General features: G+C 30.9%; 1 protein-coding gene across 2 annotated transcripts in view; it reads right to left on the bottom strand.

The window, feature by feature from the left end:
- The window catches only part of LOC127725583 (uncharacterized), a 145,406-nt gene that overhangs the window by 29,260 nt on the left and 101,236 nt on the right, over positions 1-14,910 (bottom strand). The window lies entirely within an intron of this gene.

The raw sequence follows: 14,910 nt of genomic DNA, 5'->3' as shown, positions 1-14,910 counted from the left end.
TTTTACCAGTATTGCATAGGTGTCTCGTTTGTTGCGTTGTTGATATGACTGATTTAACATACATTTAGTTATGCATTATGCATTTTAACCGTTAAACATTTAATGCACAGAAACAGAAGTTAAAATATGACTTTAAAATGTAGCTAGCAATTGTTTGTATGATTCTTGTAAGCTAGCTAAAGATAGAGGCAACAGTTGTATTCCGATGTTTAAATCGACATTGTTAGTGTCTCGTTCTTTGCATGCAACCCACTAAAGAAATAAGACCGCAAAAACAAGTTGCTTGGGAGATAAGAGATGGACACATCGTAATAGTCAACCTATTCGTGAAGGTAACTGTTAAACATATAGAAAAGTTTTGTGTTTGAAGCACACCCCTGTTAATCAAGTTCGTATGATATGAGATGTGAAAACGGCATACACTAAGAAGGACGGAATATAACTGCTTACAAAGTTGTCAATGAAAAAGCTGAAATCGTCACGTTTGTCATAGATCCAAGTTTGAAGTCGTCCAACTGTGTCAATATCAAGAAACACCAGATATGACACAGACCTTCTACTTGCGGTAATAATCTTTATTTTAAGTTTTGTATCTTCGATTCCTATTTTTGCACAAAACACTGTTAAAAAGAGAAGGTTTAGTCAATTTTCAATTGTGAATAGTAGTGTTAAGCGTAGAAAAATCTTTAGTTTTGATATTATTACAAAATTGAAATCATGAGGAATTATTTTGGAGAATTAGAAAGAAGCAGCTCCTGATTGACATCGCTGGTTGGGAATACCTCATGACAATATTTCTGATGACCATTTTAAATGTAAAATGAATTGTAGATTGTCATAAGTTTCAAGTTCTTTTATTAAGTCTTACAAATAATTATGTTTTCAAATAGAAACCATATTTTTTTAGGCTTTATCTGCTTGAACAACCACATAATTGAAGTGAAGAGAGTATAAAGCATTCACAATCTTTGGCGTCTTGAAAGCGCAAGAAACCCATGTGCTTACTATACATTGTAATGTTTGAATTCACTTCTAAATGAATGATCGAGCAGCCTTGATCCATTCAGGTAAAGTGTGTCTAGTTAAGGTTCATCTTGTTTGCACTTTATCAATTACCGTCACAGTCCTGAACTGCACCCGTCAGTAACTTGAAGTTTTTCTTTCAGTTTATCGGAAAGAGAATTCGATAGTTCTTGCCTTTGGCTAACAACTTGTTTGTTGTTTACGATGCCAAGGTCCTCGATTATATCATAAACAGCAGACCTATTTATGTATGATGAAAAAAAAGAGCAATCGGTTGGTTTTGAATTGACACCCTCGCGGTAAGGTCCATAATAACATAATGTGTTTGAAAATCTTGGATACAATGGTTTTGGTATAGGTAAAAAAGGAAAAAAGTAATAAGGTTCCACTGATATTTCTATAATTGCCAGTTCTTGTTCAGAATGTAGTACTCAGCTTTCGTTTCACCAAGGTCAGATGTTTGGTTTTCGAATAGTATTAATTTCTTTTGTTAAACAAAGTGTAAAATACTGGTAAAATGTTATATGGACTAATTTGAATTGATAAACATTATATCATAGTATTTATCAAGATAATGCATATCATCTGTGATCTGATACACGAGAAGTCAGATGAGGAACATTTGGATGTCTCTATATCTTCCTTTTCTTCTGAACGCTGGTGGTGAAAAACGCATGAAACCATGTCAAAATTAAAGTACACCAAAAAAAAAGTTCAATTCAACAATAATTTTTCTACGTATGTTTCATTTTAAGAACATAATTTAAAAAATATTACGCAATATCTAATTGAAGGAAAAGGTATGCTTTCTCACTAATCACTTAGAAATTGCGCTTGGTGTTTTTTTGTGCAAATATTTTGCAATTAAGCGCTTTCCTAACTTAATACCTCATCTTGAACGAATTCATTGTCTGATTAAAAATGATCTATAGAGACTATACGTGACATGAAACAACTGGTTAGAAGGCTTGATTAAAAATACTACTTAATGCAGTACATTTTGGAAATGACATAAAAGAGAATTTTTTTCAAGCAGAACAAAAAAAGAAGAAGATTTTCCTGTATTCAAGAATACAAGTGTATCTATTACATAAAATGGCATTTAAAACAATAATGTATAAAATTGATTGTCTGTCTTATAAGATGAAACTTTCCTTAATCGCTGTTATGTATTCCACGTTTTGTTATTCAATGTAAAATCTTTATAACATAGTGAAGGATACTGCTGAAAGTAAAGGGTACGACGTTATGTCTTCAGAAATTGTCTGAGATCACGTATTTGATTTTCCGGTCAAGGATAAAATATGAATAGTGTTTCTCTGAAAACACTTACACAAGTACATCCAAATTAGATCGTATTGTACTGAAATACAGAACAATATTTCATTTTCTAGTCTAATATGTCAAACAAGAATGAGAAAGTACTCGTGATTCATATCTACTACCGGTAAGACTTAATTCATTATACGGTCCCAATGTTTTCAGAATGATATTGTTCAGTTTATATCTTAATCAAAAATTCCTGCACTGTTATACAATAACATTACCATGATCAACAGCAGCCAAACTGTAATATATTCATAAGATATTATATATGTATATAATATCTGATAAATGAAATGTATATCTGAATAATAAAAAACGCAAAAACACAAAGAATTCCATAGTTATACAAATTAGCGCGTTATATATACATGAATATATGTATATGAAAACAACATGTTCATCAGAAGGAAGAACACTTTGTTAATGCAATATAATACAAATATCAATTTCTTCATAACCTGATTTGAACAAAACAATGATCTACCTTCATTTACTGTTAAAATATTTGCTAACGAATTCATCGTTTCAGACATGCCAGTTACTTTGAAGATGAAAGGATTATGAAAGCAGCACTCATTTGATGAATTTTTCAGTTCTTTGATACTTAAGTTTTTAAAAGTGTACACAAGCTATCTTTACCCTTGAACAACTAGTTCGGCCCTGTTTTGTGTTTGCTTATCTCGTTTTTAATTTCTGTTGTCCCTAGACCTTATTATGTTATCCTATTTCAGTTGATTTTACTATTAATTTTGCCCTACTATTCACTCCATGATTGTTACAAACATGCATCATAAATTCTTTCATTTCATATCCGATGGAAGTCTTCATTGTGCTGATTAAGCGTTGCTTTATGTTTATGGATTAATTTTCAATGCCGTTTTTATGCCTTTCATAGCTTACTTACGTTCGAACATTTGTTCAAGATTGAAAATATGTGTCGTGTACATCAGAATAAAAACTTGAAAGTCCACAACATACCTTATAAAACCCATCAAAGATATTAGGCGTGTCGTCTACAAAAGACTCATCAGTGATGATCGAATAAAAAAGTTAAAAAACCAAATAAAGTACGAAGTATAAGAGCGCTGAGGACAAAAATACCGAACGGTTTTTGCCAAATAATATTAAGGTAATCACAGTTACAAACGTCGACATAATATCATATAAACGGTAGCAATTGTACTGCACCAGATGAGCATTTCGACAATTAATGTCTTTTAATTGATAATCGAGGCCAAATATTTGAAAATCCAAAACTTATTCAAAAATTGAGGAGCAGATAAATATTTACTCTAAATTATCACCGAATAGGCACCACACCTGTATTTATAGGTCAACATATATTGTTACTTGGGGGAATGATTTAAAAAGGTTAATTCTTATTAAAATAAACCATGAAAACATAAATATGCTGTTATTTTGTTATATTATTTACAGTTTTAGTTTCTCAAAATGAAAGCCTTACGCCGTTTAATATGTGAATATATTTTTATTTCATTACAGTATATGAACTCCTTTGAATGTTGAGATGTTTAAAAGAGGCAAACTGTAATCTACAGTCGAAGGTTACAAAGTGAAAAAATATTTTAGCTATACAATTTTGATTTGATACTACATCACAAAATAATTATTTAAAGCTACTCTTTACCGAAAAAATATTTCATAATGCTGTCGGAGTAGCCATAATGAGTACAATAATGACAATATTTCATCTCTGTGTCGTATTAATATACAATAAACTGTTGTTGAACATCATAATGTTTTGTAGCATTAGCATTTTGATCACAGTTTATTGCATTGCAACACAATATAACGTTTGTGGGCAACTCCAATCAAAGCCTAAATTATAACAGATTCATAGGAATCGGAGGAGATATAAATCAAAATAAAGCATTAGATAATTCCGTACGACTGTCCGACATAGATTGAAATCAATATAAAAATCTTATGGACAAGTTTCACAATATTATACCCAAGTTAATTATATCATTTTCATATACTATTTCAAACAATTGTCGTCTTTAAACTACACAATAACCCATTCACTTTATTTTTGTTAATAACGCATGGAATATAGTATTCTCTTAGTTCTCATAGTAAGGAGGTATGGTCGAATTATTTACAATTGATAAAAAACAAAATATAAGTAATTCTTTCAAACTGAAAAAAATGTATATTTTACATGCACTTTTACCAATGTTTCGGTTGCGTTCAATAATGCATGTTTCAACAATCAAAGGTTTTTCAGACTGTTCGATATGATTTGTTTTATCATATTTCTTTTAAGATATCTTTAAGGTTTTCCTCTCGACTAATGGTTTCGATTAAATGAAACTTTGTCACTGGGGATAAGACAAACAAAAATCCGTAATCAAACAATCATTTTAAGGAATTATATATATTTAGACGAATAGGAAAATGTTTACAGTGATACTGTTTCAATCTTGTATCTGTAATGGAAAGAGTATAAGATTAAGATGTCTCAAAATTAAATGTTTCAACTAATTTGTATTGTACGATATCGTTTATTTACATGGAATATGATATGTTACTGCAAATTTCTAACCAACTTAAAAGGTATACACCATACGAAGGAGTAAACAGCACATAATCATAAAGTAAGCAAAATATATGACAATGAATACAAAAGAGTCGTTCCGTTTGATACAGTTTTGGTTTGAATATACATTTTCAATGTTAACATCAAAGTCTAATAAAATGCTCCGCAGGGCGCAGCTTGATACGACCGCAGAGGTCGAACCCTGAACAGTTGGGGCAAGTATGGAAACAACATTCAAGCTTGATACAGCTCTGAATTTGGATTGTGATTAAATATTTGACACAGCATAGGTTTCTGACACAGAATGAATGTGGTCTTAAGAACTTAAAAATTTTAAATTGGACATTCACCTATTATGGTCCAATATCCAAAATCTAAATACATGGTTAGATTCAGCATATCAAAGAACCCCAAGAATTCAATTTTTGATGAAATCAAACAAAGTTTAATTTTGGACCCTTTTGACCTCAATGTGGACAAAGTTGATAATGGGGCCCAAAAATCAAAAATCTAAATACAGGGTTAGATTCAGCATATCAAAGAACCCCATATATTCAATTTTTGTTGAAATCAAACAAAGTTTAATTTTGGACCCCGATTTGGACCAACTTGAAAACTGGGCCCATAATCAAAAATCTAAATACATGTTTAGATTCAGCATATCAAAGAACCCTAAGAATTCAATTTTTGTTAAAATCAAACTAAGTTTAATTTTGGACCCTTTGGACCTTAATGTAGACCAATTTGAAAACGGAACCAAAAATTAAGAATCTAAATACACGGTTAGATTCGGCATATCAAAGAACCTCAATAATTCAATTTTTGATGAAATCAAACAAAGTTTAATTTTGGACCCTTTGGACCTCAATGTGGACCAATTTAAAAACGGGGCCCAAAATCCAAAAAACTTAATACACGGTTAGAATCAGCATATTAAAGAACCCCAAGAATTCAAGAATAAAACCCCATTGAAATTGGTCAAGAAATAAGCAATTTATACGAAGTATCTTCTTTTGCACAATACTGTGCAATTGAATATTTCTTGCTATTGCGCAATACTGTACAATTGACAATTTCTTGCTATTGCGCAATATTGTGCTATTGGATATTTCTTGCTATTGCACAATAGTGTGCAATTGAAGATTTCTTGCTATTGCGCAATACTGTGCAATTGAAGATTTCTTGCTATTGTGCAATACTGTGCAATTGAAAATTTCTTGCTATTGCACAATACTTATTATATAATAATTTACACATCCTGTTTGATGTGTATATCCTACCATATCATTATTATTTGCTTTTAAATATAAAACAGAAATAACAAACTTATAATGGAAAATATTAAAAGAAACCCCCCCCCCTAATTTTTTGAACCCCCTTATGATTCATCACCCCCAAACTCAATCCCAGCCTTCCCTTGTGGTATGGTACCTTGCAGTACAATTTCAGAGAGATCCATACACTTGAACACAAGCTATTGTCTGGAAACTAGAAAAATGCTTATTTTTTGCCCCTTTTTGGCCCCTTATTCCTAAACGTTTTGGGCAATTACCCCCAAACTCAATTCCAGCTTTCCCTTTGTGATATGGAACCTTGTAGTACAATTTCAGAAAGATCCATACACTTACACACAAGTTATTGTCATGAAACTAGAAAAATGCTTGTTTTTTGCCCCTTTTTTAGCCCCTAATTCCTAATATTTTGAGGCAATTACCCCCAAAATCAATCCCAGCATTCCCTGTGTGATATGGAACCTTGAGGTACAATGTCAGAGAGATCCATACACTAACACACAAGTTATGTCTGGAAGTTACAAAAATGCTTATTTTTGGCCCCTAATTCCTTAACTGTTGGTACCATAACCCCCAAAATCAATCCCAACCTTCCTTTTGTGGTATTGAACCTTATGGTAAAATTTCATAGAGATCCATTCACTTAAACTAAAGTTAGAGTGCGAAAACCAATGTGTCTTCGGACGACGCCGGACGACGACAACGACGACGACAACGACGACGCCAACGTCATACCAATAAATAAATAAAATAAATAAATAAATAATCTTTATTTCAAGAGGATAATCCCATTAGTTAAAACTAATCTTCCTGAGAGTCCTCGAAATAATAATAACATATTTATAAGTACATACAATATTATAATGATATATTATACACAATATACAATTGTATCTAGATAATAATGAAAAAGCATATTAATTTGCACAATTGATGAAAAATTTGTAACATTTTGTTTTAAAAGATACAAGTGTATTACTCATTTTTATTTCATTTGGTAAACTGTTCCATATTTGAGAACCTGAATATGTAAATGTTTTCTTTAAAAAGTTTGTTTTGGGTTTCGGAAGATTTAATGGTTTTTCATCAGCCGAACGTAAATTATAATTCTGATTACCAATAAAATGAAAGTTTTCTTGTAAATAGTTAGGAACCATATCATTTAATGATTTAAATACAAGTATTGCCTTTTGATATTGAATGCGTTTTTCCACATTTAACCAGTTTAAACTATTAAACAACAAACTGGATGATGTCATTATGTCAGCTTCTACTATAACCCTAGCAGATTTCTTTAATAACTTATTAAGTTTATTTATTCCACTTTCATAGCAACTTCCCCATATATTGCAACAATAATCAAACAATGGCAGAATATGAGCATTAAAATAAATAATACGTATATGCATAGGTAAATATTTTCTTATCTTTTTTAATAAATTGATTCTATTTGATATTGTACATGACATTTTATCTATTTGCTCATTCCAATTTAGGTTTTTGTCGATATATAAACCGAGAAGTTTTTCACAATCTACATTCTCTATTTGTTCATCTGAAATTTTGATATCTAAACTGTTCCCAGTTGAATAAAGCTTCTGTTTTGAACCAATAATCATTGATTTACACTTTTTGGCATTTAGTTTCATACAATTTTGCGAACACCAGTTTTCAATTACATGAATATCATTTTGAAGGTTAGCAGTTAACTGAAGTACATTATTACCTTTACTATGTAATGTAGAATCATCTGCATATAAATCTATTAATGAATTTTTTATGTTCAGTGGTAAATCATTGATATATAAAATAAATAACAGAGGGCCAAGGATAGAGCCTTGTGGTACACCAGTTTTTATGCATTTAGTATTAGACATGACGTTATTGACCTTAACTTGTTGACTTCGTTCAAACAAGTATGACTTAAACCAGTCTAGTGTACAGTTTGAAACATTATAATATTCAAGCTTTTTTAATAAAATAATATGATTAACCAGATCAAAAGCTTTCTTTAAATCTAAAAATATAACTCCGTTTATTTCTCCATTATCTATATTTGCTAACCATTCATCTACTAATTTAGTAAGTGCAGTTGTGCACGAATGTTTAGGTCTGAAACCTGACTGTGTAGTATTAAGAAGGTCATTACTATTTAAATATATATACAAACTATCAGCTATATGTCGTTCTATGATTTTGGAGAGACAAGGCAATACTGCTATTTGTCTATAATTATCAGGATTACAAGCATCGCCACTTTTAAAAATCGGGCAAACTCTTGCAGTTTTAAAAATACTTGGAAATTTACCACATTTGATGCTTAGATTAAATAAATATGTTAAAGCTGGTGCAATGACATCGCTGCACATACTCAAAATATTTGGTCCAACATCATCTAAACCAGTTGCTTTAGACTTGTCAAGTTTTTTTAAATACATTTTTACATCTAAAATACTCATTTCTGGTATAATGATTTTTTCACTACCCCTTTGTAACTTTGATTTCACAAATTTGTTGAGTACATCGAAACTTGGACCTTCATCATTATTATATAATTTGTTATCAACTATACCTTCAGCAATATTTGTGAAATGCACATTAAATGTATTTGCTATATCAACATCATTTTGAATTACACTATTTTTATATTCTAAATGCGTAATATTATTATGTATTTTTTTTGGATTTAGACTTTTGACATACTTCCAGATAGTTTTACTATCTTTACAATTTGAGATAGCATTTTGGAAATAACTTTTTTTTGCCTGTTTTACTAAAAATGTGACCTTATTACGCTAAATTTTATAATTATATATTATCCCCAATTCTATGAAAATAATCTCTTTGGTGTCTAGCGCTATTTATATCAGAAGTCCACCACTCTGGTTGTTGAGTATTTTTCACCCTTTTAATTTTCTTAGGAGCATGCTTGTCTAGGGTGCTCAGAAATAGATTATACCAATAAATAGCTGCTTCATCAACATCTCCAATCGATTCAATGAGATGAAAAGGAGTATTTGTTAAATTTTCAATAAATTTATTTTTATCAAATTGTTTGAATGATCTATATTCTATGGACAAATGCTCCATTTTTGATATTTTTGGGTTAAGTTTTCTTGTTACGCAAACAGGATAATGATCACTGAAAGCATAACTAGGCACATTTACTTTTTTTTTTAATTTTAATTTTTTGCGGTCGTATAAAAAGGACAAGTGTTATCATTAGCATTGGACTAATTGAGAGTGATTAGGAGTGGATACATTTCATAAATAAATATAACCGTCCCAATATTTGCATGTATTATCAAATATAAAAAAAATCATATCTAACAGATGGTGTTTCGTTGTGTCTATATGAAATTTAGCAATCCATCGTGTTTCATAGAAGTTAAGAAATGCATCTGCTGTATTGGACACAATAAAAGTTCGAAAGGCTTGATTCATCACATCGGCACAAAGAGCAAAAAAAAAAAATAATTACACGTCCATTGGATTTAGTGTCAAAACGTCATCAACTGTTTGCAAAAAGCATGATCTTGTCTAAAGCCAAAATATAAGAATCAACAGGGTATGGGACCATACTTGTTCATTGTTGTAGAAGTATTCACATTTGTTTATATTGTATCGGTAGTACAGAAGACGACAATATTCAAAGGTCCTACTAAAGTATTAAAATGATAATCTTAGAAGTTCATTCAATTTATAGGCTCTGTAAACAATGCCACCGTCAATATTATGATGTTAATTCTCGTTTTTAATAAGATTCTACATGTTCAGCCATACTTCCGAACAGAGTATTTTTATCTATGAAAGACATAGGTAAAGGTTTTAAGTAGTTTGCGGAAAGGAAATTACTGACTTAATACTATTCCAAATTATGAATATCTTTTTGTTCATTGAAAACTAAAACGTCACTACATACACGGGCATAACGAACGATTTAAGAAGTGCACACACCGCAAGGAGGGAAAAAACGACCGTCATCGTTCAAAATAGGATATTAGCAATAGGGAACAAACAATCATTACCTTTGTTGTAAATGTTTGTATAGAGTATCCGTTGTGAAACTGAAATATTAAAATCTAGCCAAAGATAATTAATAATGTTTGTATTAGATTTATTCAATTCAGTTCCAATGGGTAAATGTTCGCGATATAATTGAAAATTCTTGATGATTTAAAACAACAATATCGTCAAGGTTACGGTAAGTGTTATTATTTGTTTTTCTATTAGATGGAATTAAGACAGATCTTTACAGAGTTGGACAATAGGCTGTGGTTATAACAATTAAGATACGTGTTGTTCAACAATAATTCGGCACATTTATTAATAAATTAAATTTTCAAAAAGAGAAGATTATTTTTCAAAATTAGATCATAAAAATGTAATTTAGAAGTAAGACCGCACTTCGCTGTATCAAATTAAAATGACTTTATTGACTTGTTTATAAATTAAAGTGCAAATCATTCTGATAGCTATAAAATGGCAACCTTTTGTCCTTTTGGTTTCCATGATACATATTAAAATGCATGTGTTTGTTATTTTCATATTCAAATGCAAGGACAGTACTATTCCCAAAAGAGACTTATTTTTACAAATCGTAAACAGTATTGTATTGAAAAAAGAAAATTTATAAATCAAATGAGAATGTATCATAAAGCCACTTTTTCAGCCCCTGAATTCAATTCTCGAAAAAATATATAAATCTATTATATAAAATCTTTTAGTCTATCACAAGATAACAGTTTATCAGATGTAGTATCTTTTATTTTCTCATGTTTACATATTCCCTCTAGGGATTTAAAATTTATGTATTTACTACAAATTGCAATAGCTGCCAAAATAGACTGATTGTTAAATCTTTATAGATCTTGACAGGGATCTCTAGATTTGAGACAATGTCTTATCAAAAGAGAGAAAAAAAAATTTTGCAACAAGATGTCAAATCTGTTCACCGATTAACCGATTTGAATTCAATTAACACAGATGAAACGAATACATGCGAATTTAAATTAATTCGAACATCCTGACTGTCAGAAATATGCCATACGTTACAATAATTCCGTTTACCTAATTGTTATTACAAATGTACTCAAATATCATTTATCTTGAAACTAGTTTTCCCACCATAAACGTTAGAACAACTTCCATGGTCATGCGATGAGAGTTATTTATTTCCTTGTCATTAGACGGATATTTGATATATATTTTGTCACATCGGCAATAATACCACATCTCCTTATTTTTTTGTAATGTACTGTCAAACATTCCATCGAAGTGGAAGTGGAAAACTTGTATGATCTTTGTTAATTTTATTTTGATTTTCTACCACTGCTGTTAGTTAATTGTTAGCGAGGGTATTATCTGTCTAGTAGTTAATCTAAAGGCGATGACCATGAACTATAACGAGGTTATTAAGATTGAAAATTGTACATTAACAAAAGTTACAACTGCTTTAAGAAAATTAGGACTTACGTTTTCCCCCTCTTTCTGTAGACACTTCCCTATGGACCCTTATTTGAGATGCATGAGGGATTCCGATGAGGAATAGTACAGAAAAGAGGTTCGAACGCGGGTAAAAACAAACAATGTTTAAGTTTGCTGTTCATGTCTTTGCTAGATTTTGGCTAATCATATAACAAATAAAGTTTTCTGGTTGCATAACAACTTGTCTGATTTTTACTGAAATTGTCTAATGCATAGCCATAAAATCTGAAAAAAATGGTTCCCCCAATTTCCAATTCCTTGTTTATCAGTTTATACCTGGCCTAATGACATTTTAAATATTCATATTTATAGTTTCAAATCGATTTTTAAAATTGAAACATCAAATAGTAATCGGATGCTTCCCTTGAAGCTTGAAGTTAATTTCATCTATATTAAACAATGCATATCCTTAATGAACCCCTAATGTAAACAACGAGAAAACTACAGTATCAACTATGTGTTTTACCTGCAGCAAGTAGTTGTAAAAAGTAAAATAACAAACATACCAAACTCGAAGGAAATTCAAAACGAAAGTCCTTTATCAAATGGCAAAATCAAAAGCTCAAACACATCAAACGAATGGAAAAAAACTGTCGTATTCCTGTAAATTTTTCTATGAGCATTTGAAGGAATTTTTTGAAAGTCTACATTAGATTTATCAACATTGTAATTATAATTTGTATAGTTTCTGATATTCAAATTAAGATCTTTGTGGGTGAACACAACGTATGCTAATCTGTAAGTTTCTAAGAAAAATTTGGAAGTACATTAAATGCTCCTCATATCCATACGAACAAATAATTTTGATTCTTTACTTTTGTATTTAAGCAATTGTCATCATGCCAATTCGTTGATAATAATATTTGAGACACTGATCAAACAACTTACAAAAGGAATTTGAAATCTCTAAAGATATCAACAAGCAATCAAAGGACGTATTTCGAGGAATAGGCATTGTCATGGTCAAAGGAACTATTCGTACAACAATGCACAGAAAACTAAAGATTGAAAACCATTCACTCCCGAGGTGAGTTCAGATGGTCAACATATTAAGTGATAAACTTTATAAGTAGAATTGAGAGGCTGTTATATATTAAATATCATTTTCCGTCTAATTGTTTCCTGTTACTATAGTAATTGTAAATGAAGACATAAATACTATTTAGTTATATTAAACAATTGCAGTTCACCTTAAATATTCTATTAACTTAAAAAAGAACAAGTCATACATCTGTCTAATAATTCCATCTAAATAAAAATAAGTATATTGATAAATTCAAAAATAATCTTACTTTCCGCTTTTAAAACCTTTATGGCTGTGATGTGTTCTAAAATTGCATCACGAAATAGACGATATAGAACGTTAATTGATTGTTTTATTGATTATGACGTCATACAATCAGTATTATGGTTTCTGAGTTTGATTGAGTTCACGAAAGTTAATTAATGAACTAGTCGACGTTTCCAAACTTTTTAAGCCTAACAAATTTGATGACAGTACAGTAAAGTCAATTTCAAACGGTCTAAAAGTCATACCAAACACTCGAAGCTGATCTTCATATATGGAACAAGTCTCTGTCTTATACCCGTTGTAGATTTAAAGATAAAAAAGAAAACTGATAAAAGTGGGTGGCAAATTGTAATTTAAGAGTCGGTTGTTGATTTTATTCATATGACTTATTTGTAAGCCCTGCGTTGCTGATCAATTTTGGTTGTTAAAAATATTCGTAAATCTAATGCTTTAAGATGTTTGTAAAACACACGTCATTTAAGTCACTAACTTATATTAGGAGTAACCGATTAACTGAAAAAATGTTGTCTCATGTATAACTAATTTGAAGATATTATCATACTGTAGTATAGCCAGAAACACAAAAAGCTAAATAAAAATGTATCTTAATGACAGTAACTCCTATAGGAGTCGACTCACGATTTCAGTCATTATAGTTCCATTTGGTCAATAACTTTTGGAGAAGATTTTTGTAAACAGTATAGGATGAAAACAAACGACGAAAGGCGACAGACGCCAAGTGATGGCAACAGTTCACACGGGCCTTTTGGATATATGTTACATGCAAATGTAAGCTTGATATATCTCACTTAAAAAACAAAAACTTAGTAAATGCAATGTGACACATAATAAAAACAGCTAAAATTGAGAATGGAAATGGGGAATGTGTCAAAGAGACAACAACCCGACCATAGAGTAGACAACAGCCGAAGGCCACCAATGGGTCTTCAATGCAGCGAGAAACTCCCGCACCCGGAGGCGTCCTTCAGCTGGCCCCTAAACAAATATGTATACTAGTTCAGTGATAATGGACGTCATACTAAACTCCAAATTATACACAAGAAACTAAAATAAAAAATGATACAAGACTAACAAAGGCCAGAGGCTCCTGACTTGGGACAGGCGCAAAAATGCGGCGGGGTTAAACATGTTTTTTGAGATCTCAACCCTCCCCTATACCTCTAGCCAATGTAGAAAAAACAAACGCACAACAGTACGCACAGTAAAACTCAGTTTAAGAGAAGTCCGAGTCCGATATCAGAATAGGAAACAAAAGAAAATAAACAAAATGACAATAATACATAAATAAAAACAGACTACTAGCAGTTACTGACATGCCAGCTCCAGACCTCAATTAAACTGATTGAAAGATTATGTCTTCATCATATGAATATCAGGCACAATCCCTCCTGTTAGGGGTTTAGTATTATACCATCATAAAATATATGAGAAGAACATAACCCGTGTCATGCCAACAACTGGTTTTAGAATAAATATGTTTAATTCCGATGCAAAGACCCTATAAGTGAATCAATATTAAAGTCAAAATATGCAATCTTTAATGACCTGACAACAGTATCGTAACTATATCCCTTCTTAATAAGTCTGTTTAAAGGTTTTGTTAGAATACAAGTATATATAAGGTTCTTAAAACTGTTTCGGTATACAACCCTAATTGCTTGAAGTAAATCAAACCAAACCCTACAACACAGTTCAAACTCATACACTCCATAATACATGTGTTATAATCACTATGTCTAATTAAGTTTTAATCTAAAATGCCTATCCAATAACAAGCTATTCCTATTTTTTTCTTGTAGCTTGACAGTAAAAACAAGTTTTACTGAAATACGAGAAACAAAGTGTCATTATAACAAAACTCATGAGAACTTAACACCGTCTGATGAACCCATACACGTTCTCACAATCAC

The sequence above is a fragment of the Mytilus californianus genome, unplaced genomic scaffold, assembly GCF_021869535.1.
Source record: "Mytilus californianus isolate M0D057914Y unplaced genomic scaffold, xbMytCali1.0.p SCAF_15, whole genome shotgun sequence".
Taxonomy (NCBI): Eukaryota; Metazoa; Mollusca; class Bivalvia; order Mytilida; family Mytilidae; genus Mytilus; species Mytilus californianus.
The sequence above is the reverse complement of the archived record's forward strand: the minus strand, read 5'-3'. Positions and strand labels throughout refer to the sequence as shown.